This window comes from Leopardus geoffroyi, chromosome D2, assembly GCF_018350155.1.
Source record: "Leopardus geoffroyi isolate Oge1 chromosome D2, O.geoffroyi_Oge1_pat1.0, whole genome shotgun sequence".
Lineage (NCBI taxonomy): Eukaryota > Metazoa > Chordata > Mammalia > Carnivora > Felidae > Leopardus > Leopardus geoffroyi.
Genome location: NC_059334.1, coordinates 16,442,756 through 16,464,635, shown reverse-complemented (window position 1 = coordinate 16,464,635; position 21,880 = coordinate 16,442,756). Strand labels below are relative to the sequence as shown.

The 21,880-nt window shown below is 42.8% G+C and overlaps 1 long non-coding RNA gene and 1 pseudogene across 2 annotated transcripts; one reads left to right on the top strand and one right to left on the bottom strand.

The window, feature by feature from the left end:
* The first annotated feature begins 277 nt into the window (after positions 1 to 277).
* On the top strand, positions 278 to 20,699 carry LOC123576469. 2 transcript variants are annotated; one of them, XR_006701418.1, is made up of 3 exons: positions 278 to 913; positions 15,976 to 16,153; positions 18,805 to 20,699. It is a non-coding gene; the product is annotated as an uncharacterized LOC123576469 (long non-coding RNA). The 2 variants fall into 2 exon arrangements; XR_006701419.1 differs by lacking the exon at positions 278 to 913 and adding an exon at positions 15,290 to 15,337.
* Positions 15,426 to 15,524, bottom strand: LOC123577592 (annotated as a pseudogene).
* Positions 20,700 to 21,880: the final 1,181 nt, after the last annotated feature.

Genomic DNA, 21,880 nt, shown 5'->3' with positions numbered 1-21,880 from the left:
TACTGTTTTGAGGGGGTGCCTCCTGTCTTGAAATCTGCTCTGTTTCCTCAGAAATAGGGCCACTCCGCTCTACCCTAGGCAATACAAATTATATCCTTATTTTGGAAAAATCCCACTCCCTTCTTTTTTTTTTTTATTTTTTTTTTAACGCTTATTTATTTTTGAGACAGAGAGAGACAGAGCATGAACGGGGGAGGGTCAGAGAGAGAGGGAGACACAGAATCTGAAACGGGCTCCAGGCTCTGAGCCATCAGCACAGAGCCTGACGCAGGGCTTGAACTCACAAACCGCAAGATCATGACCTGAGCCGAAGTCGGACGCTTAACCGATTGAGCCACCCAGGTGCCCCAAATCCCACTCCCTTCTTATAGGATTAAGATTCTGCTGCATTCTACCACCAGGGCAATAACGTGAGCTACTCCCCAACTCTGAACGAGTATCTTCAGTGAAGATACTACCATGGGAGGTGAGTAGAAAAGGTGTGGAATTTGTTCAAGTTCAGCCCTGCCTCCCGATGAGGTCTCTCCTCCGCTCTGAGGTGTGCCCATGTCTCGTTCTTCCTGTGACCCTCCAGCGGCCATCTGTCGGACAAAACGTGCAGGTTTGCGTCTTCATACTTCACCATATCTCCTTAGTTATGAGTTAACGGTGTACAAGATGGCTGAGGCAATGTTCAGGGCTGGTGTGTCCAGACTTCTGTAGGCTCAGGCACTCTGAATCAAAATAGACTTCACCCACACCATTCAGCAATTACACCCCACACCGAATGCTGTTTTATGTTTGCAAGAATTTCTTCATGGAGGCAAGGAGTTTGTCTTTTTTTTTTGTTCAAGGTTGAATCTCTCGCACCTAAAACGACACCTGCTGGGCAGACCATCAATCAATGCTTGTTGACTTGAAGAATGACTGGCTGGTAAGAATGCCTTTCCGTTTAGGGTTAGCTGTGTTTTATCCAGCAAATGAATTGGGCTTACTCAGGAACTTGTTAACTTAGGAATTCTAACCTGCAAATTGGTTTTCAAATATGGTATATTTTTATGAGAAATGCAAGTAGAGTGGAATCGACATAACATTACGTGAATAACCTCGGTTAATTTTGATGTTGTTGGGAGTATTGTGCATGTGATCTGAAGCTATTTATTTATTTTTCAGATTTTAGATGTTTTTAGAAAGCAGCAGTTTGTTGTGTGTGTGTACTCTGTCTAGAGAGTCTGGATGTGATGGCCCTGTTGCAGTGCCGGGGCGGGGCTGGGGCAATGAAGGCAGATCGCATGTTGGATAAGGAAGGGAGGTGACTTCTTGTTGATGGTACAGCCAGTCTGAGCTGCCCAGTCCAGACGGGCTGGGTCTCATGCTGGTGGGGGGGGGGACCGCCCGACACCGGTTTTGGTCAAGCCCACCACCCAAGTTGTTCATGAACCTTTTGTTCACAACTAGATCAGTGAAGAAAGGAAGTTGTCTTTCAGCCCTTCTCCCAGAGCCCCGTGGGTGGCTTCCCTCTACCATATGTTCCCCTGGAACTGGGCTGCCGAGCTTCCTGCCTGGGGCTCCTTGCAAACACATCTCCAAAGCGGTGTGCTGGGGAGGACGGAAGTGCTGTTTCCAGATGGCACCAAATTAGCCTCTTGAGATTAGTGTTTGCAAGAAATATGCTTATAAGGAAGGAAAACAAAGAGTCCCTGGGGATTTTAAACAAACCAGGGCCTTGGAAGGGAAGTCGGGGCGAGAGCTGGCAGAAGGGGCTAGAGGAAGGTAGTGAGATATTAGAGTTTAAAGTATAAAGATATTAAGGTTTAGAGGAGTTTAAACAAATTTTAAAAACTTATCTAAGATCACACAGACGGTAGGGAGCAGAGCTGACCTGTGCACGAAGAACTGTGAAGTCAAAGCCAGTGTTGATAACCTCAGTGCTAAACAACCTCCATGTCATTAAAGATCTGCCCTCCCTGTTTTCCAAACTCATCACTCCTTTCTGTCTGAGCCCTGCCTTACTGGAGGAAACACAAGACCCTCCACAATCCCGGTCTCAGGCCTTAGGTTGTGCCCTGGTCTCTCAGTGATCTGGTCTTCCACACTCTACTCTGTAGGATCACTGGCCTGGGGTTGGGGTGGATGTTATTTCCTTTGTTCCATCTGGATAGCAACTATGTAGCTGTCTGGGAGGTCAGCTCCCCAGAAGCAGATCCTGAGATAAGGATTTGAGTGCACATGCTTCATCTGGGACATGCTTTCAGGAAGCACCTGCAGGGGATGGGGAGGTGGGATAGACAAGAAAGGAAGCTGGTCAAAGGTAAAGCCAGGTTACCGCCATGTGCAACTGAGACTTGATCCTGCTGGCCAACTCTGGGACACACTATAGAGAACCCCTCGGAATATTCCCCGCATTGGGCACAGAAGTGAAGATACTTACCCTGAAGCTCTCGTCTATCAGAGGGGACTCACTCCACAGCACTCCAGCCTGGCCCAGGGCAGATGAGGAGAAATTTCCAGGCAGAGATAGCAGGTGCTGTATAGGACCCAATGCAGAACACTCTGGAATGGATAAGCTCCATGGGGCTGAAGAGGTGGGGCCCAGCACTGTCTGCATCAGTGACTCTTAGGCTCCCTCTCCTGACCATGGTAGAATCACCCAGTCGTCACAGCCCTTCTTTCTGCTGAGCCTGGAGAAGGATTCAGAAGTCTCAAAATCAGTTTTCCGGACAGTGAATTGCCATTGGTTAGCATTGGTACCCCAGATGGAACCCGTCTTATATCCATTCTATTTACTCTTCTGTGTAGCCTCTGAAGGCTTCAGTCCCATAAGGTAATGAAGGTGGGTCAGATGACCTTTAATGTCACCTTCAGTAATAATTTTCTTTAACTGCATGACTGTGTATGTCCATGAACATGTCGTTAGTTGCATTAGCTTTCGTGGAAGTTTCTCCATAAACATTTGAGTCAACTGAACACTTGAGATCCTTTCCACAGAGATCGTTATTATTGGTTTCCTATGCCATGTAGCAGTGATTTTGACATTCTGAACCCAAGTTTAGGATTTTGCATTCATTCCCTTAAAGTTTTATCATTATTTTTGGGACCCATCGTTCCAGCTTTTAAAAAGCTTGTTTTGTGATATAATTCTGTCATCCAAGGAATGAACCACGTCCCCAAATCTTTGGCAGCTGCAAATCTGATAACCAAGTTGGTTTGTGTTTACAAAAATCGTTGCAAATGATAAGCCATGGGGCCGCAGACAAAGCCTTGGACTAGAGACCTCCCCTTCCTGTGGCATGTGATTCATTCTTAACGGAAGGGAAAGTTTCTGCAGCCCGGGGTCCCATGGGGTGTCCAGGGCAGGAATGCTTGGGATGGCAGTGTGCAGGCCGGATTCCCAGGCATTTGAACTAATCCAATGGAGAAGGCTCAGAGCAAGGACCCTGGGTGCCTTCCCCATCATGCTTACTCATTGCCCCTGGCCAAATGGATCCAGTTCTTCTCCCTAAAGCATCCCCCCCCCCAGCCAAAATGGAAGTGACAGCCCCTCTCCAATGATGCTGGTAAAGCCCTCGGAGATCTCTGGCAGAAAGCTGACACATAACCCCAATCCCGGTACCACTTCATGATTGCTCCTGCAGTTTCGGAAGCACTTTCCTCCCCCCTCTCTGGCTGGGCATGTCCTTCTGTGTTTCTCCTTCCACATTTCCCCGTGGCTAGCATCTGTTCTGTTCTATTCTGACTCTCCCTCCTGAGAGCCAGCCAGCTGTCCACACTGGGTGAGTCTTTGGGAGGACACCGGGGCTGACAGTGTTTGCATGTGTGTGTGTCTACGAGTGTGTCCATGTATGTGGGGGCGTGTTGGTGGAAGGGGTGAAGTGAGGAAGCGGGTGCAAGGTGGTTCTGGCTGGCCTGGTGTGCAGGAAGCGTCCTTTTATACATTTCCAACAAGCTGTTCACATCAGTTCTTGCAAGAGGTGACGCTGGCCCCGGCCACCTGCACCTGCGCTCTGGGCAGTTGCTTGATGTGACATTCTTTGCGCCCCTTCTGATGTCGCCCCTCTTCCAGACTGCCCTGGTCCGACTTGCAGCCTCTGAGATGCTGCCCCGTCCTCAGTGGCCCTTCTTGGAGCGCGGTGCCCATGGCTTCACGGGGAAGGTGCCAGGCTACAAAGGTTTGCTGGGAGAAGCAGAACAAGAAAGAATCCTTGGGGCTGATGGCCATTTCAGGAAAGGCTCAACTCCATTAGCTCGTGCTTGTGACCTAGGACCTCAGAACACCCACGTGGCCCCTTGTCCCACCCACAGACTCACAATGTTCATCCAAACGCATAATGTATGAAAGAACACACAAGAACGTGCTTTGAAATTTTTAAAGCTTTGGAAAGCATGTGAAGTATTCTTGGTGTGACTTGTGAAGCTTTTAGGGGCCCCGTACATATTTTTGGCACATTCTCACACACACACACACACACACACACACGCACATGCACACAGTCACATTTTCTCACTTCACATCTGTTGAGCTGGTCCTGAAGGGCACAATCTAATTACCTGTTAGCATGAATAAATAATGTTAGCAGAACAACGAAGAAGAACAGGAAAACACAAAGTGTCTGTGCATCTGATACTTGGAATCTCTTTTCGTCGCCTCTTTGGCTCTATTCTGTTCTCCTGAGTGAGCCCCAGAGGGCTAAGCGGTGGCTACGAGGCCACGTCTCTGTGCCTGTGGGTTCCACCCTAAAGGGACCCACTCCGGGTGGCGGATCTTCCTAAGTGCGATAAGCACACCGGACACGGTTGCATGCTCATCCGCAAAGTTTGATGCTGCTACGGGTAACTATTTTCTTCTTCCTGGGTAATGCAGCCTGCGGTGTGTGTCTATTCACGCACAATTCCTTCAAAGCCACCTGACGTGGAAGGGGACTGTCCTTTTCCTGCCCGGCTACGTGGGCTGGCGGCGCTCGCTGTGACAAGCGGTGATTTTAAACATGAAGAAAATAAGCGTGGCTCTAGCCAGTGACGATCTGCAGCCAGGTCAGGAAAGCATCCACCAGCCATTCTCATGCCCTCTTTTCTTCCACCGGGTACCGTCCAAATTTCGTGCTGTGTGTTTACGTCCTGAGAACTCTTAAGCACCTCTTACCGCGTTTGACCCTCAAGGCAACCTTGTAACATCTGTAAGGCAAGGACTTTATTATTCCTGTTTTAGAGATAATGATGCCAGCGGCCTCAGGCTCCTCGAACATACACAACTAGGTCCACTCTGCCTTTTGTGACAGGATGAGTTACTGAAAAATTAATAGTGCTGTTGTTTATGCTGTGTTGATTCAGTGGCAAAAAAAAAAAAAAAAAAAAAAGAGACCATGGAATTGATTACTTTGTCCTCATAAAAAGGATGGCTGGGCGGTTGTGATCTGAGTGCTGGATTCTGAACTCAGCCCCTGGCGCAAGTCGATGACTGCAGTGCATGTAAAAAGTTGAATTTGTTACCAACCTCAAACACTGGAGAGATTTTCCCATATATTAGAGATTTCCAGTTTCTCTTTTCTTGCTCTGGAGCTGGCAGAGCTTCAGGGTGGGTGGTTGCCTTGGCGATAGGCGGCAACAGCCATCCAGGGGCGGAGTCTGGTGGTGGGAGGGTGGAAGGCAGGGTGGAGGGGAGAGGCACCGGCAGGTGTCGACTGTCCCTCTTCACACCCCCAGCCAGCCTGAGCGCTGAAAACCAGGAAGCCTTTTTCCATGTCCTGGGCTGTGTCAGCCATGAAGCTCTTATAAAACCCCAAGGAGCCCAGAAGCTGGCAGGGGTCCTCGAAAAATGGTGGAGATTGAATCTTTTACTAAAGTTTACGAATGGGAAGCTTACAGCCAGCTAGAACTTGATCAAGAATGACCAAAAAAGTTAAATAACGTGCCAACATGGTACTTTGTGATAGCCAAGCCTTTTGGTGTAGAAACTTTTTCCTTCAGAGACTCCTCTGGGGTCTCTATCAAAACAAACAGACTCCCTCTGTAAAAATACAATAGTTCCTGAAGATACATTTTTCTAGTCAATTATTTTCTTTTCTTTATTTACTTTTTAATTTTTTAATGTTTATTTTTGAGAGAGACAGAGACTGAGTATAAGCAGGGGAGGGGCAGAGAGAGAGGAGACACAGAATCTGAAGAGGCTCCAGGCTCTGAGCTGTCAGCACCGAGCCCAACATGGGGCTCGAACTCAAGCGCCGTGAGATCACGACCTGAGCCAAAGTTGGACACATAACTGACTAAGCCACCCAGGCGCCCCCCTCCTCTAGTCAATAATTTTATAATTCAATTTTTCTGCCTTCTGCTTATTAAAGTAATACTCATTGTACATAATCTAGAAAATTCAGAGTGGAAAAAAAAGGAGAAAAAACCCCACTTTTTGTTTTTTTAGGGAGTGAGAGAGAGCATGTGTGTGAGCTGGGGAGAGGGGTGGGGAGGGGAGAGAGAGAGAGAGAGAGAGAGACAGAGAGAGAATCTTAAGATTCAGAGCCTGATGTAGGGCTTGATCCAGGACTCTGGGATCACAATTTGGGCCAAAATCAAGAGGCAGACACCCAACCAACTGAGCCATCCAGGTGCCCCAACCCACATGTATTTCTATTATCCAGAGCTACTATTTAACATTTTGGCACATAGACTTAGAAAGAAGCTATGGAGAAACTAAATAGTTTCTTTTTCTTTGTTTTATATGTGTGTGTGTGTGTGTGTGTGTGTGTGTGCTGTATACATATACATTGTATACATATATAATATGTATTTGTACATAATTATGTTATATATCCATAATTATATTCATATGTACATATATCTATGTACAACTATTATGTACAACTATGAAGACAGTTTATATTTGTATATACACACATGTATATATATATATATATACACACATAAATACACATGCATAATAAATTCATGTCTTCATATATCCATGTACAACTATGTAGACACAGTTTACCAAAATCTTCCCTCCTTTTAAATTCTAGCTAAAGATCTCCTTCCTCTAGGGAATCTTAGAATCCATTTACTGGCACATTCTTTGCCCTACCTCTTCACCTCAAGATATTCTTTTCTACTAATTACTTCTTTTTTAACCTGGGCTCACGTATCAGCTTCCCATGCCTCTCCTATTTGTCTAACTTCAAATGAAGATGGTAATATTAAGAGGCAGCCTGTAATTACAAGGAAACTTGAAAATTGCAGAGTCATCTCCCAAGAAATCTCAAAAGCAGTGCCCTTGACTGTCTTAGGTCACATCAGCAGACAATGGGGCCCCTCAAGGCATGGTTTTGTGAGTGTGTTATCTGCCAGCCAGTGGTTCTAGTTGGGCAACTTTGTTGTCTTTGCTTATTGGTCTTGGCCCATGCAATTATTATTATTATTATTATTATTATTATTATTTTGCATTTTGCCATTTTAAGATTTATAAAGTAGAAACAGAAAGATAGCTAGAAGTTCTAGTGAGGAGAAGACTAATTGAATTGACACAAAGATAGAGCATTCAGATGGGCCCAAAGTATCAAACCTTTAGTCTCAGCAAAATATTTATTGGACTTTCACTAGTCAGTAGCATGGTCATTTGGGAAGGGAAGGAACAAAAGTGATCATGTTAGATACTAAAGTACCAATGACTGGATCTCAAACATGTGGTCTGAAGAGGGATTTGAAAATGTTTTTTCAGCTGTCTGGATATGAAACATTTATTGGCACCTGCTATACATACTGGGCATAAAAAGTCACTTCTAATTCTGAAATACCTAAAAATTCAAAGTTACACTTCTGTTTAGTGTTCTGACTGTACCTGGAGGTTTCTGATTCTCCCATTCTGGATTATTCTCCACTTCCCCACCCATCATTTCATTTCCCCCACCAAAAAAAGTATTTCTTTTTCAGTGACTTTTTTTCAGACTCGGTGCTAAATATATATTTCAGGGAAACAGACACAATGAACAATGTAGGCCTTTAGAACTCTCAACCTTTGACAGAATTTTTATTCAAATGCAAGCAGAAATAGGGACTAATGTGAGCAAATGACATCCAATAATAATTTAGTAAACTCAGTTTTGGTGGTTTCTAACTGCCTCACCGGTTACATCTTCAAGTCTAAATAGATAAGTTGGGTCTATTTCAACACAGCTGTGCGTACATGGACGCTTGATTTATAACAAAGATATTTCTGCAGTGGAAGGAGAAAGAATGGTCTTTTCAAATGTGGACATGTGGGTGGGGAGGTGTTAAATAAACATCTGCACACACACACACACACACACACACACACACACACAAACCTGAACCCTACTTGATACTATACACAAAGCAGAATTCCAGGTGGATTGTGGATCTAAATGTGCAAAAAACAACACATTTCCAGAAAATAACAAGGAGAATCACTTCATGACCTCGAGGAAAGCAAAAATTTTAAAGAACATACATACAAAAATAGCATAAGAGACTTATAAGTTGGTCTTCATTGACATTTAGAGCCCACCCTATTGATCAGAAGTTAACATGAGAGTGAAAAGGGAAATCCACTGAGCAAGAGAAAGATATTTGCAATATATATAACTGACAAAGAACTCACATACAGAATATTAAAAAATTTTTTTAATGTTTATCTTTTATTTTTGAGACAGAGAGAGAGAGACATAGCATGAGCGAAGGAGAGGCAGAGAGAGAGAAACACAGAATCAGAAGCAGGCTCCAGGCTCTGAGCTGTCAGCACAGAGCCTGATGAGGGGCTTCAGCTCGTCAACTGCAAGATTATGACCCGAGCAGAAGTCAGACACTCAACAGACTGAGCCACCCAGGCGCCCCCAGAATACTTTTTAAAACGTGTACAAATCATTAAGAAAAAGGCACACAACCAACTAAAAAATGTACCCCCCCACAAAAAAATGGGCCCAAAACTTCAATAGACACTTTACGAAGGATGATACCAAGCATCTCAAGGTCATTATTGATTGAAGAAATAAAAAATAAAACCACAAGATATTATAACACCCCGGACTCCCCATCCCAATTCTTGAATGGCAAGAATACCAAGTGTAGAGTATGGAACAATGGAGACTCTCATGCCCTGTTTGGTGCATATACCTGAGTAGATATAATATATTCCCTGTAAACCAGCAACTGTAGCCTTGATATATACCAGCAGAAATGAAGGCATATATGCACAAAATGCATGCACAACACCGTTTACAGCAGCATTATTCTTAATACATAAAAATTGCAAATAGAATGAATATTACCCAGCCACATACATGAATGAATTACTACTATCCATGACAACATGGGAGATTTCCATAAACATAATGTTGGATTAAATAAGTCATTTGTACAATAACATATACTATATAATTCCATGTGTATAAAGTTAAAAAATAGTCAAACCCAATCTGTGGTATTAGAACTTGGAATAACAGTTACTTTTCAGCAGAGGTTAATGACTGCACAGTTCTGATCTGCTCACCTTTCTGTATAAACGTTACCTCTCAATTAAAGTTAAAAATCTTTTTAGAAACAAGCTTTTCCATGGTAAAACCTGCCTCTTCTTCCCATCTTTGAATTTATGAGCCATCAGCAAAAGCTCATCATAGTCTCACAAATCAAGAATGCTACATCTATCTCTTCTGTGGAATTTTTTTTTTCCAATCACGTCTGTGCCTAGAATGTTACCTGCCCCTCCCCAATTTTACTTTTATTTGATACTATTTTCTTCTGGTTTTCTACACTTTAAAATATTTATATCAAACTTTTACACTAGCGTATAGTGTGGTGAGAATCTAAATTGATTTTGTCCCCAAATTACGTACTTGTTATCCAAATGCAACTTATTAACTAATAGTCTCTTTCCTTTTTATAATTCTGTATACATGGAAAACTTGGGTGGGTCAGTCTGTTACGCGTCTGACTCTTGATTTCAGCTCAGGTCATGATAGGAGGGTCATGGGACTGAGCCCCGTGTTGGGCTCTGTGCTGAGCAGGGAGCCTACTGAGGATTCTCTCTTTCTCTCCCCCTCTGTGCCTCTCCCCTGCTCATGCTCTCTTTCTCTCTTAAATACAAAAAAATTTTTTTTTTAATTTTGAATACAAAGGAGGTATATATTCTATCCCAACAACTTACTGGTAATTTTTGTACCAGGACACTTTCATTATAATTGCACTGTGATGTATTTGTAACTCATTGTCCTCTGTGGATTCTTATCATTTTCTCCTTGAATTTTCTCCATATTCTTTCATGTTGATTGTTTGGATCAAGTTCAGAATTTCTTGTTTGTGCTGCAAGAAGAGAAGATAATTCTACTGAGATCAATCACATAACCATGTGATTCATTTGGACAGAATGGTTACTATTATCATATTCGTCCTCTCCTGCCCCTCTCAACATTGGCCGACCCCAATCACCATTCTGTGGGTATAATAGAAAAGGAGTCAGGAGATCTCAATTTTATTACTTGTTCTTCCACTAAATACTTGTGTGACTTTGACATAGCCATGTACCATAGGGATATTGTATTTCCCTGTGTGCACATTGATTTTTCATATTTTTTACTCATTTCTTCTTTGAAAGAGTTTGCTTTTATGGGTTTATAATATCTGTTTACGTGGAAAGGATATGACTTCTTTATCTCTCTTACATGCTTGCCAATAATTTTCTTAATTTGTAATTTTTTAACTTTGATATATCATTATTTTGTTGTTGGCTTTTTTGTAGAGAGTGTTGCATTTCCTTTTTTGTAGGTTTATTATTTTACTGGGGTTTAATTACACGTAATGACACATACAGGTCTTAGTGATTTCTGACAAACTATGCGTTCCCCTGTATTTCACACCCCATCAAGATATAGTATATTCCCATCATCCCCAAAAGATCCTTCCTGACGCTTCCTAGGCCATCTCTGGTCCCCATCCTGACAGGAGCAGCCACTGTCTGTGTATCTCATCAGAGTTAGCTTTGCCTGTCCCAGAACATTATATATCTAGAATCATATATAGGCTATTCTCATTTTTTATGTGTGATTTTGCTGTTTGCAATAGCCCCAAGAGCCACGCTGCTATACTGTCTAGTGTCCCTAAGTGCAAGAAGGTGGGCATGTACCTTATGGAGAAAATATATGTATTAGAAAAGCTTCTTTCATGAGTTGGAATGCTATTGACCATGAACTTAATGAATCAGCAGTATATATGAAATAAGCTGTCTTTAAACAGAAATACACAGAAAACAAGTTTATGTGTTGAGAGAGAGACGAAAGTCTCAGGGATCTAACCTTAAATTTTCCCTAGAGTTGGTTTCTGATTTTGCTAATTCAGTGTACACTGCAATTTCATAGAACGTAACTACAGCAAATAACAAGAACTGACTTTGGTAAGGCTCATCCCAGTTGTGTATCTGTACTGTGTTTTTGTTTAGAGCTAAGTAGCGTTAGATTGTAGAGAGATGTATTACAAATTATGTTTTCATTCCTTTGCTAGCAGAATTTTGCACTGTTTCCAGTTTGGGGCAATTCTGAATAAAGTTTCCAGGAACGTTCTTGTACAAGTCTTTTTGTAAACATATGTTTTCATTTATCTTGGGTAGATACTAAAAAGTGGAATTGCCCCATCATAGGGCAAACTTAATTTTAGGAGGAACTATGAGAACAGTTTCCAGAGGGGTCAAAGGACTTGTCCCACCAGCAAACTATAAACATCCTAGCTTTCCCGCGTTTTGGGCAACATGCAGTGGTTGGTTAGCAAATCTAATGGGTGTGCAGTGGTATTTCATCACGGTTTTAATTTGTATTTTCCTGGTGAAAGATGATGTTTCACCAGTGCATAGGAGCCTTTTGTATATCTTTCTCCAGTGCATAGGAGCCTTTTGTATATCTCTGTGAAGTGCCCTTTTAAGACTTCTGACAATTTTTGAAAATTGGGCATTTGACTTTTTATTATTGAGTTACAGGAATTGTAAATATACTTTGGATATAAGTCCTATGTCAGATAAATGGGAACATTATCTGCTTTTCTGCGGCTTGCCTACCTCAGTATTGTTTTTTTTTCATGAGTAAAAATATTTTATTTGATAAACTCCATTGTTACGAGTTTCTTCTTTCTGAGTTCTAAGAAATCTTTGCTTACCTTCATGTTGTGAAGACATTCTAATATGTATATTTTTTTGAGAGAGAGAGCATGTGGGCAAGTGGGGGAGGGGCAGAGAGAGAAGAGAGAGAATCCTAAGCTGAGAGAATCCACTCTGAGCTGAGTGTGGAGGCTGACATGGGGCTCGATCCCACGACCCTGGGATCATGACCTGAGTGGAAATCAAGAGTCAGACATTCAACCGACTGAGCCACCCAGGCGACCCTCTAATTTGTAATCTTTTAAAGCTTTTTAGTTTTACCTTTTACCTTTAAGCCTATGATCCATTTTAAATTAACTCTTATAGGGAGTGAGGCATGAGTTGAGTTTTTTGTTTTTTGTTTTTTTCTCCCAGAGAGATGATCTGTTGTTTCTCAATTATTTGTTAAAAAAATCCTTTCCCGGGGCGCCTGGGTGGCGCAGTCGGTTAAGCGTCCGACTTCAGCCAGGTCACGATCTCGCGGTCCGTGAGTTCGAGCCCCGCGTCGGGCTCTGGGCTGATGGCTCAGAGCCTGGAGCCTGTTTCCGATTCTGTGTCTCCCTCTCTCTCTGCCCCTCCCCCGTTCATGCTCTGTCTCTCTCTGTCCCAAAAATAAATAAATGTTGAAAAAAAAATTTTTTTTAAAAAAATAAAAAAAATAAAAAAATCCTTTCCCCATTGAATTGTTTTGGTAGGTTGACCTAAAATCAATCGACTGCACATGCGTGCCTATTTCAAGTTTTCTTCTGTTATTTCATTTGTTCAGTTTTATGCCAATAAGACATTTACTTCATTACCATATATTTATATGCCTTGAAAATAGGTCATGTAAGTACTTCAACTTTGTTCTTTCTTTGGCCTTTTCATGTACATGTAAATTTTACAAGTAATTTGTCAATTTCTGTGAGATAGCCTGCTGGGATTTGACTAAAAATAGTTTGATATACAGATTGATTTGGTAATGATTTGAAAAATTGCTTGGTATTATTCTCTCCCTTAAATGATCAGTAGAATTCATTAGTGAGGCCATCGGGCCCTAAAATCTTCTTGATGGAAGATTTTTTTAAATTGTCAATTTAGTTGTTTAAAGAAGTATACGGCTAATCTGATTTTCTGTTTTTTCTTAAATCAGTTTTGTTGTGTTGTATTTTCTGAGAAATCTATCTTGTATAAGTTATTAAATTTGTCATTACAGAGTGATTATAATGTCTGTGATATCTGTAGTAATGTCCTGTCTTTCATCCTGATATTTGTAATTTTGTTTTCTTTCTCTTTTTTATCTTGTCCGTTCTAGCTAGGAGGTTATCAATAATGTCGTTAATAATTTCAGAGAACAAACTATGGCTTTGTTATTTTCTCTCTGTTGGTTTTGTGTTTTTTATCTCATCGATTTCTTCTTTTTAAAATTTCCTTTTTTTTTGAATTTGCTCCTCTTGCCTCTAAAGATGGATTTAGACCTTCAATTTTAAACCTTCCTTCTTTTCTAACACCAGCACTTAGAGCTATAAATTTCCCTCTAGCAAATTTAGACATGTGATATTTTATGAAGTTCAAAATAGTTTCTAGTTCCCTAATAATTTTTTCTTTGACAGCAGTTATTTAGAAGTATGTTGTTTGGGGTGCCTGGGTGGCTCAGTCAGTTAAGCGTCTGACTTCGGCTCAGGTCATGATCTCACGGTCTGTGAGTTTGAGCCCCGTGTCGGGCTCTGTGCTGACAGCTCAGAGCCTGGAGCCCGTTTCAGATTCTGTGTCTCCCTCTCTCTCTGCCCCTCCCCTGCTCATGCTCTGTCTCTCTCTGTCTTAAAAATAAATAAACGTTAAACAAAAATTAAAAAAAAAAAAAAAGAATTGTGTTTTCTACAGTCACTGGATATAATGTCTCTTAAATATCAATTAGGTAAATTTGGTTGTTCAGTGATTGTTCTGGATGGTGGTAAAAGGTCTGGCTTCTCATTTGGTCTTCTCTGACACTCCACCAGGCAGGGATGGTGAGAGAGGAGCACTTTATTACTACTAATGAGAGTCCAGGGTCCCCATATGAGCTCTGCTGATACCAGGTATGAGGGTGTCTCATTACTGTATCATTACTATCATGATTGGGCAGGAATGAAATGACCAACTCCCCATTCAGTCTGCTTTCAGTCTACCCCAGTGTGGGTAGGAGAATAGAGTAAGGAGGGTTTTGCTTTTTTTAAGTTTATTTATTTATTTTGAGAGAGACAGAGTGAGAGCGGGGGAGAGGCAGAGAGAGAGAGACAGAGAGAGAGAGAGAGAGAGAGAGAGAGAGAGAGAGAATCCCAAGCAGGCTCCATGCCGTCTGTCAGTGCAGACCCCACCATGGGACTCGAACTCATGAAACTGTGAGATCATGACCTGAACTGAAATCCAGAATTGGACGCTTCACTTACTGAGCCACCCAGGAGCCCTTAGAGTAAGGAGGTTTTGTCTAAAAGGTTTTGTCTCTTTCTTGATCATTTCTCCCTTTCCTGATCCTTTGAGAAAATAGGTTTTTCTTGGGACTCCATTTGTCTTTTCTTGTTTATCGTTGCCATGGTGCCTATTTCCTCAACACCCAGTCTGGGATGTGAAAGGCAAAAAGAAAACACAAGAACTCACCACATGTCAATTCCTTAGGTCCTCAGATCTCTAGCTGGTCTGTTTTCTTCTCTCTACCTTTTATATTCTTACATTTGTTTTATTTATAATATTGAGGGTTATTTTTTTAATCATAATTTGGCAGGAGAAGTAGAAAGAAATGCATCTGTTACGTTTTGGTCTGGTGACTTCAATTTTGAAGGATATGAAGGAAATTCTTGCTAGATTTCTGGATTGAGTTTTTTTCTTACAATGGAAAGGTCTCATTCTATTTTCTTCTGACTTATTTCTTGATGATAAGTCAGTAGTAATATTTATTTTATCTCAAATGTGGGCAATGCGGTTTTTTCCATATGGTTGCTTTTAACATTTGTTTGTTTATTATTTATTTGTTTATTTATAGTAGGTTCCCCCCCCAAAGTTGTTAAATATTTTTTTAATTTTTTTAATATTTATTTATTTGTGAGAGACAGTGAGAGACAGAGTGCAAGCAGGGGAGGAGCAGAGAGAGAGGGAGACGCAGAATCCGAAGCCGGCTCCAGGCTCCAAACTGTCAGCACAGAGCCGGACGCGGGGCTCGACCTCACCAACTGTGAGATCATGACCTGAGCTGAAGTCGGACACTCAACTGACTGAGCCACCCAGGTGCCACCCAAGTTTTTATTTAAATTCCAGTTAGTTAACATTCAGTGTAATATTCGTTTCAGGTGCAGAATTTAGTGATTCAACACTTAAAAATGTGGCATGAATTTGCACACCATCTTGTGCGGGGTCTATGCTAGTCCTTTCTGTATCATTCCGATTTTAGTATATGTGATGCCGAAGCAAGCACTAACACTTTATTTTTATTATTGGTTTTCAGCACTTGGATTCTGATGTGCTTTAGTGTGGTTTTATTTATGTTTATGTTGCTTTGGCTTTTTTTTTTTTTATCTTCTTGAACCTTTTATCAAAATTGGAAAATAAGAGTCCGAACTTTAAAAACATGAGTTCGAGCCCCGCATCGGGCTCTGTGCTGACAGCTCGGAGCCTGGAGCCTGCTTCAGCTTCTGTGTCTCCCTCTCTCTCTGCCCCTCCCCACCCCTGCGTGCTCTCTCTCTCTCAAAAATGAATAAACATTTTAAAAAATTTAAAAAACAACCAAACAACTTAGGAGTCGTTGAGCGGGATAAATACCAGAGGCCAGGCATATCCCTGAATGTGAATTCACCAGGGACTAGTCAAACTTACCTACAGAGCTATTTTGTGGTTGTGCTTATTCATTTGTTTTTCTTTTTATTCAGATTCAAAATGCAGAAGTAGGGGAGAAGGAAGCACATCCAAGGGAAGCTACGGAGCTTTAAAGAATATATTAGGAGTTCAAAGCAGCCAGAGACTGAGATGAGAAAAGTAGCTGCGGACGCCTCAACGGAAGTCGGGCTAGAAGGAATCGATTTGTAGAGCCGCGCGATCACAGAAAAAGTATGAGCAAGACTTGTTTGGACCAGTGCTCAAAAAAATTCCTGTTTCCACACCCACGTATTGCTCTATGATTAACTTCCCACGCGAGCACACAGGATCTATGTATTTTCTTATCCGTTTGTGTGGTAGTTTAGTATCCCGTCGGAATTATTTAATCGGTCTCCTACTACGATTTCCAATAATGGCTCAGGAGAGCACTGCCTTTAACAAAGGTCGTCATGTTAACAGAGTTCCAGGAAGAAAAGTGGTCCTGGAGAAAACAAGTCGAATTATCAATGTGCGGCCCAGCATTAACACACCAAATCAGATTTTCTAGAGCATAAGACAAACAGCTTTGCCATTTGGAGAGCAATACAGACTGTGGAGACAAGTTTATAAAGTTGTATTAATTGTGGATTGAAGTACCCTGTGCTTACATGGAGTAGCTCATTGTAGCGATTTGAGAAGTGGCTTTTTGTCTACCTGTTACGATTAGCTCGACTCAGAATCACGGGCCAAGATTTTCCTGCCAAAGTAGCGTGATGGAAGACGTCTTGCCCACTGTTGGGTCTCTCAGTCTCCTCTCAGCGATCTTTATTCTTGACACTTGAGATTTTTATTTCCACCAGAATATGCCAATCCAGGATCCAATTCCCTTTTAAGTGTCTATTAGTAAAACAATTCTTATGAAGCGTCTTCTAAGTGACTTATAAGTAATGACATATGGACGGCTTGCATTTTAAATATTTTAAGTCCACTTTAATATTTTAAAGTGCGAAATCAATCTCTTGGTTGAAAACTTGGAAAGTTTGAGAAGCAAAAGAAAATCTAGAATTCAAGAGTGAATTTGCAGGAAGCGTGCAGTGAAATCTGCTTAATTCGAGAACTCTCTCTAAGCCAAAATGGGGTCGTGCTTCCATAATTCTTTTTTTTTTTTTTTTTTTTTTTTAACAATCTATCCTGACTGTTTTTCCATGTCAACAAATAAAGATGTCCGTTGTCATCGTCTTCGGTGCTTTCATGGTAGGTCACCGAATGGATCCACTCTATGTGGCCAACATGCCATTATGAGTCATTAAGTAGCCCCTCTTTTATCTTCTATATGAACAACTTGATCTTGATGCATGGCTCTTTAGCAAACCTTCTTCCTAAGTGACGGCAAACCTTCTTCCTAAGTGACGGCAAAACTTTAATGCAAAAAGTGAAGCCATGATTCTGGGATTTTGGATACAGTGTCCGTGGGAAAACCACCATTTCCGTGAGAGTTTTTGCAAGCACTTTAATCTCGCTTCCCAGTTGCCTTTGAAAACCAGATCCCCCACCGGCCTGGATCTCTTCTGCGGGTGGTTCTAACAGAGCCTCGCACTGCCCACAAAGGGCAAGTGACCTGTTAGCAGGCTTGTCCACACTCAGGTCATCGCCCCGGTTCTCCTCCTGCATTACTCTGCCTTCTTCCACAATGCCCCCACCCCACGCTGTTCTTTCTAAAGCACAGCAATGATTGCCTTCCCTGAAGGGTTGCTAAATAGGTTTAAAACTGTGAGTCTTCCAATTTTTGGAGGGGCACTGCTTAGAAGGAACTTCTAAAAAATGCACTGAAAGGTTGGCTCTTGCCTTCTTTACTCTGGGTTTTCCATAGAAAAGGGTAACAAAACTTACCTGCTGAGTCACTGAAAAGACTTGAGGCTTTGAGCTGACTTGAATGTAAAGTATAAAGGAAGGAAGGAACCAAAGCGGTGATCTACTTGCTTTCCAGAAATTAGGTTCCAGCTTTCCAGGGAGACAGAAGGAAAAGAGAGAGAGGGTGGAGGGCTGAGAGGGGCATGACCCGGAAGCAGGGTCCCTTTCTCTTGAAAGGGATGGACCAGCCCACCCACGCTCACGCACATGCCGGCCTGACATCAGCAAGTTTGTGAGCACGGGTTAAATTTCATATTAACCTGAGATCTGTTCAAGGGGCTGTGGAGGAACACTTAAACCCAGATCCTGTGACTACAGCTCTTGTCCAGCATCCCGACCTATGCAACGGGGGTCCCATCCCCACCCTGCAGAGCTGTTGAAGGGCGTAAACACTAGAGTAACCAGTATAGATGGGAGCCACAGCGTTCCTGGCTCCAGCCATGTACTTCACATGCATGACCTTGTTAGAACTCACTGCAATCCCACCTGCAGCAGGTACTGTGTCCAGGCCCTTGAACGAAAGAGAAGACTGGGCCAAGAGAGGCCATCTGACTTACTGAAAGTCACACGGCTGGAAAGAGAGGCAGCTGGGATTTTGCCCCAGGCTGCCTGACTTCCAAGTCCCCTTCACTTGGCCTTCCCACTCGGGGAGATAAGGTACCTCATACTGGGCTATGTGCATACTAGGCACTAATAGGTTGAGGCCCCTTTTCTCTTCTAGTGCATTCACTGTTCAAATCCAAGGCACCAGCTTCCGACATCGGGACCATTTCCCACCCAATTCACCAGCAGCGCATGACTGCCCTATCTCAAATCCAGCCTCTTCGCATCTCCTGGCGGCCGTCTTGGTCCAAACCAATAATAACTCCCCTGGACTTGTACCTCCTGCCTTCTCCCTTTGCTTCAGGTTCAAAGCCCTCACCTTGGCCCTCATAATACAGCCCCCGAGCCCCTCCCCAACCTCATCTCCTGCCTTTCTTCTTCTCTTTCAGAACTTTCTTGTAGCACAATTTATGATAAATGGTTCAAACAGAGGAACGTAAGTGCTTCCTGGAAAATCAAAGTGCCTAGCCCCCAGAATTGGCAACGGAGCCCTGGGCAGCCCCAGATTTGTTGTCATGTGCTCCTGGGTGAGTAGAAATAAAACGGTGGAAGAGATTTTAAATGTATCTGCAGGATTTGGGTCTGAATTACAATTTGTACTATTCCTAAGACTTGACTAAGCTCATTTTCCCCTCCAAATCTCTAGAGATGGCCACACCATAGCCACTTTTAATGTCTTCTGACCTTTCAACCAGGAAATTATTTCTAATTCTAACTCGAGTCCATTCAGCTCTAGGTTCAGCCTTGGCAGAACCTAAGGTCACATGAAGCCTTGCTGATTTTGTCTCTCTCTGACCCCCACCTCACTGGCCTTGACCCATCTTCAGGTTAGTTCTGGGGTACCTGCTCATCCCCAGGAGGAATCCTGTATCTGGGTAGGTGCTACACCAAAGCAAGAGGACCACATTAGGGGCAGGTAAGTCAGAAGCTTCTTGGTTTCTTCCTCCGGGCAGGAGGCTCTCAGCAGGCCGGGGTTTCCAAGGGGGACATTGCTCAGCTGGGGACAGAAGACTCGGGACCACCAACTCTCCCACCAAAGCAAGGCTTGCAGTGTCCCACATCGACTCAGGGGCCCTCCAGACCCACATGGGGCATCTCCTGAGAGACACAGAATGAAGGGGACAGGGGACAGACAGAGCCCAAAGACTGGTGCAGACATGCCTTTCCCTCTCTCCCCAGGGCAAGTGGCTCTACGGCCGTTTTGCAGGAATGATCTCTGACATCTGCGTGCAGTCGCCAAGAATTTACCCTACTCATCTTCTCCCGTAAAAGAGAAGAATAGAAGTATTAGAATAGATGTGTGTGCGTGCAGGTGTGTGTAGGTTCAGGGAAAGGTGGGTACATGACTCCATCTGCATGGATTTCATTTGAATACTGCCCTTCACCTTGTGTATAGAAATAATGGGCCAATTCATATAAATTGGCGATATTTTTTCCTCAATAAATAAGAGAGTGTTCGTAATATTTAGAATATTTGTGCCTGGGGAGAATACAAGAATTTTTGTGCCTGGGGAAAATCGAGGCTCAGTAGATCTTACTGAGCCAAGGGACATTACAAAATAAAATAAATAAATAAAAGCAACTCCTTCTTCCTGTTCTCCTGCAGCGAGGAGTATGTCGCCCTCCAGCCGCGTACGTGTGGGGTTCAGAATGGGTGTTTGCCGGCACGAGTCTGGGCCCGGTGCCACTCTTGGTAACATTTATAAACTTTGGAGATTCTCGTTTCACTCACAGAGTTTCCGTTTCCTCGAATTTTGCAGAAAACTGTGGGCATTTTTATTGTCATGGAGAACCCGCTCTAGTTCCCCGTTAGCGGTATTGAGAACAAAGGACTACTGACATCCACATTTTCTTCAAACTACCACATGGACGAAGATCTGCCGGTGCATCTGGAACAATCAGATTAGCAGCCTGGAGACACTACTTCCTCCCAGAGATTCCACTGTGCTCAAAGAATGGAGGGTGATTTTAGTTTTGCACAGACCAAAAGAAACGTTTCAAGGTCACGGCAGGTGCTTTGTCAGGCAACCCCCCGTGAGGAGGTTAATGGTATAAAAATTTGAGGAGAGGACTTAAAGAGAACTTTTAGGTTCGGGGTGTGTTTCAGAGAGAGGAAGGGTGGGAAGATGGTAAAGAGGACTGGGTTTGAAGGATAGACATTATTATTTGAGTTTTCTTTTCTTTGAAGTTTGAGTTTTGAACATGGGTGTGGATGGAATTATAGACTTACTCTGAATACATTTAAAAAATAAGAATTGTTGGGGTGCCTGGGTGGCTCATTCGGTTAAGCATTGGACTCGTACTTCTGCTCAGGTCATGATCTCGTGGTCTGTGAGATCGAGCCCCACGTCAGGCTCTGTGCTGGCAGCTTGGAGGCTGCTTGGGATTCTGTCTCTCCTCTCTCTCTCTGCCTCTCCTCTGCTTGTGCGTGTGCTCTCTCTCAAATAAATAAATAAACATTTTTTTTAAAGAATAAGAATTATTTAAGAAGTGGAAACAAAAGTAAGACCTTGTAATCATTCAATTCATAAGAAGATCCAGAAAGTTCAAATAATGTACCGTGCCCTTTTCCATTCTCCCTATCCAACTCCAAATTCATGTCAGCAAACAGCCGAGATCGAATCACAGAAGGGTCGGGGTTCATCGAAGGGTGGTTTTGTATCTGTGAACCAGCACCCCCTGCCCCCACCATATGACCTTCCCGGAGGTAAGTTGCAGGAAGCTGCCTCCATCTGGCTGACCAAGTTTCCATTTTGCCGTCTGCAGAAAGGTGCCCACTTTTCCTAGGGATGACATTATATGCTTATAAATTCCCACTAATCAACAAAGTCAGTTGGAGGTTTATATTTCCCCACTGCAGGGTAGAAGCTTCATGCCGAAGACAAAATTTAAAAGACCGTTTTGATGTCTTATTACTTCCACTCTTTTTCAAAAATAACAATTGCCCAGAAATGTGCTGGTTTCCCACTGTTCGCTTTCAGCCTCGTTCGCACAGCACACTGCATTGAAAATTCAGGTTCGATAAAGATGGCTTCACAGCATTGTCCTGTCTCATATTTTAACAAGGATAAAATATGAAGTTTGAGCTGGGAGCAATATTACAATTTTGATATCAGCTACTCTGCACATGTGGTTTTACCTCCCACATCCTTCCTTTCCTCCAGAGGAAGTTTTCTTAAAGATCTTTCAGCAGGCAGATTTATTACTTGTCACGATTTGGGGATTATCTGTTGGACAGTCTTGCTATTTTTTCTGATACCAGCAACTAAAAAGAGCGGATCGTTTGGCTTTAAGGGACATATACAGCATTGTAATCACTTCCATACGGGGGACACTGTCCGCGGTCACACAAACGTAATTCCTGTCACTAATTGAAAGACTCTCTTTCCATGGAGCTAATGTAGAAATATCAGATTGTTGACCGTCTTTTGAGGCTGTTTTTCACCAGATGCTTTGTGGAGGGGA